Consider the following 3910-nt stretch of genomic DNA (forward strand, 5'->3'; position numbering starts at 1 on the left):
CTTTCTCTTCTTTGTTCGCACAGCTCCTGGGGTTCAGCTTTGGATTTGGCCCCGACTCTGTATGTAGGTCACCTGAGGCTGTCTGTTCTTTGCCCAGACAGGAGGGGATTAAAGGAGTGACTGATTAGGGGGCTCTGGCTCACTCGGGCCAGGGGGAGCGAGGGGTTTGGAATGTGTGGCGAGCCTGCGGCAGCAGAGGCCTGTGTGATGTTGCAACAGCCTGAGGCACACCATGTGTTCTCTCGGGGAAGTTGTCCCTAGATCACGGGACCCTGGCAGTGGAGCGCTGCACAGGCTCTCAGGAGGGGAGGTGTGGATAGTGACCTGTGCTTGCACACAGGCTTCTCAGTGGCAGCAGCAGCAGCCTTAGTGTATCATGCTCATCTCTGTTGTCTGCACTGATAGCCACAGCTTGTGCCCATCTGTGGAGCTCGTTTCAGCGGTGCTCTGAATCCCCTCTCCTCACGCATCCCGAAACAATGGTCTTTTGCCACTTAGGCAGTTTCAGACTTTTTGTTGGACTCCCTCCTGGCTAGCTGTGGTGCACTAGTCCCTTCAGGCTGTGTTTACGAAGCCAACCTCAGTCCTCTCCCTGGGATCTGACCTCCGAAGCCCGAGCTTCACCTCCCAGCCCCCACTCGCCCCAGCAGGTGAGCAGAGAAACCTCTTGGGCTGACGAGTGTTGGTTGGCACCAATCCTCTATGCGGGAATCTCTCTGCTTTGCCCTCTGCACCTCTGTTGCTGCACTCACCTCCGTGGCTCCAAAGCTTCCCCCCCATCCACCCCCCGTCTCTGCCAGTGAAGGGACTTCCTAGTGTGTGGAAACTTTTCCTCCTTCACAGCCCCCTTCCAGAGGTGCAGGTCCTGTCTCTATTCTTTTGTCTCTGTTTTTCCTTTTTTCTTTTGCCCTACCCTGGTAGGTGGGGAGTTTCTTGCATTTTGGGAAATCTGAGGTCTTAACCAGCATCCAGTAGGTGTTCTATAGGAGTTGTTCCACATGTAGATGTTTTTTTGATGTATTTGTGGGTAAGAAGGTGATCTCCATGTCTTACTCCTCTGCCGTCTTGAAGGTCCCCTCCCAATAGATTCTTAAATATGTTCATTGCACGAATTAGCAAATGAGTAAATTGATCTTTTAAATTATAATATGCCATAAATTTTATATCAATATATGGCTACAATAAATATCAGAGTATAATTTTTAAGTTTAAGTTTTAGAAAGTTATTGGTGGTGCTAATTGGAAGAAGAGGATTAGAGAATGATTTGGATGTCTAGAGAGTTTGGAAAACAAACTGCTCTTGAAAAAATTTCCTACAACTAGGAAATCAGTGAACATTAATCCCTTGACCTGAGAGTTAACATTCAAAGTAAAAAATAACTCTTTATTGTAGTAAGACATGCATAACATAAAATTGACCATTTTAACCATTTTTAAGTGTGCAATTCAGTGGCATTAAGTACATTCACGACATCGTGTAGCTATCACCACCTTCCATCTCCAGAACTTTTTCTCATCATCCCAACAGGAACTCTGTGCCCATAAACAAAATGTCCCCATTTCCCTCCCCTCAGCCCCTATAACCTCTATTATACTTTGTGTCTTTATGAATATGCCTATTCTAGGTACCTCGTGTAAGTGGAATCACGTTTAAAAACTGCATTTACATCATCTAAATATTTGAAAACAGATTGATAAATTAGAGGACAGAAATATCATGACTCTTAGTCCTCTTTTTCTTGTTTTCTTCTCTCCTTGTATTTAATAACATGGGAGGTAGGGTTACTGGCAAGGATTCAGCAAGGGGAACTGGAAAGAAATCTGTATGTAAAAATGGGGACACAGCCTTAGTGCTGGTTGTTCAGGGCAGTGTTTACATCCATTAATTGATTACACATGTATGAGAATCAGCTTAACATCCACTTTTCTCCCTCCTCCCACCTACTGCCCCTACCTCTTGTCTTTTCCTTCCCTTGTTTAGTATCAGTGAGAACTGTCACATGAACAGATAAAAGTGGCAAAATAAGATGAATTCATTAGGTGGTGGTGAATAAGAAAAACAGCAAAAGTGGATGTCAACATGACAGGGAATCATCAGCATTTCTACGTATTATATCTATTCTTTATACCAGTTCACTCAAACCAATTTAATAGGTGCTGAATGAACCATTACAGTCATTCAATGTACTCTTGAGCAGGTCACAAATCACAAGAACTTAAAATGGAACGCAGCCATCAGTTCCTGCCCTAAGGTGTCATCTTGTTTTAAGTCTTCTAAGTCAAGGAGTCTCCATTTTAAGTGAAACCTTTGCATTATCTATTCTCCCTGTTGAGGAAATGTTCTCTTTGTTAATGTCATCCCATTATTCCTCGTCACCTCTCCTTGTACTGGGTTGAATAATTTCTTTGCCTCCTTAGAAGTTAAACACTTCAAATATTTATAAGCTGTAACTTGAAAAGTTTTGGGCTAATGGATCATGTTTCTACCTGAGGGATTCCTTCATTTTCCAAAATTACTGTAGGCACAAAATCTTTAATCCTCCATTATTTCTGATTTCTCCAGGTTAAGCATCTTTGGGAGGCAACAAACTTAACTGACAGCTCCAAGCTGCATTTTTAAGATAAAGACTTTTCTTCCCTACCTTTAATATTTGAGCTTTCAAGAGAACAAGTTGGCTCTGTACTTTATGGCATAGGAAATGTGATTTGGCCAAAAAAATCATTAAGACCAAAGTGATGCAGCTGGCTCTTGAACTGGAATACAGGTAACTCTTAATATAAAATATTATTGCAGGGCTTCCCTGGTGGCACAGTGGTTGAGAATCTGCCTGCTAATGCAGGGGACACGGGTTCGAGCCCTGGTCTGGGAAGATCCCACATGCCGCGGAACAACTAGGCCCGTGAGCCACAACTACTGAGCCTGTGCGTCTGGAGCCTGTGCTCCGCAACAAGAGAGGCAACGATAGTGAGAGGCCCGCGCACCGCGATGAAGAGTGGCCCCCGCTTGCCGCAACTAAGGAAGCCCTCGCACAGAAACGAAGACCCATCACAGCCAAAAATAAATAAATTAAAATAAATTTAAAAATAAAAAAAATTTAAAAATAAAAATAAAACATTATTGCTAAAGCTTTACATTATTCAGTGAATGAGCAACTGTGAGTCATCAAATGAGAGAATATCCATGAAAGAGGTTTGCAAAATATAAAATGTTATAAAAATAAAGTTTTATTAGCATTGATATGAATTGTGCCTGGTTGTTTGGATATTTGAAATTTTATTTATTTTATACTAAAACTTAAAAAGAGTAATAGTGTTGGATATTAATAAAATTTACTGCAAAGAAGATATCATTTTACTTATAACATAAGCCCATCACAATGAACATTATTATTGTAATGTGACGAGCTCATATTTATTGAAGGTTTACTCCATGTCAGTTTATAGAGCTAAGTATTTTACAAAGATTAGATCAATTCCTACAGTATCTCTTTGAAGAAGGGCTTATTTCCCTAATGTACAAGTGGGCAATTTGGAGCTTACAAATGTTATTACGTGATGTCTCTCTACTAATGTGAACTTGAATTCAGATCAATTCAATGGCAACATCTGAGTTCTTATCAGTACTTTCCTTTTCTGTGATATTGTGATGCCCTTCACTTTTGAAACTACATCTACATTTTTGCCCTTAACTAGATGGGTGCAGCTTCCAGGTTTTGTTTTCACATGAGCTTTAGGGAGTCTTGCTTCCTCTTTCACTGTCAGACTATGAGGTGTCCCATCTTCCTCCTATCTCTGTGATCGTCCCTCCCTCTCCTTCTAATTAGATGCTGCAGGTCACCTAAGGACTTAGAATCCAGATGAATATATGAAAATTGTGCAGCAAATAAAAGTTAATATGCACTGAATGAGA

This window comes from Eubalaena glacialis, chromosome 15 (assembly GCF_028564815.1).
Source record: "Eubalaena glacialis isolate mEubGla1 chromosome 15, mEubGla1.1.hap2.+ XY, whole genome shotgun sequence".
Lineage (NCBI taxonomy): Eukaryota > Metazoa > Chordata > Mammalia > Artiodactyla > Balaenidae > Eubalaena > Eubalaena glacialis.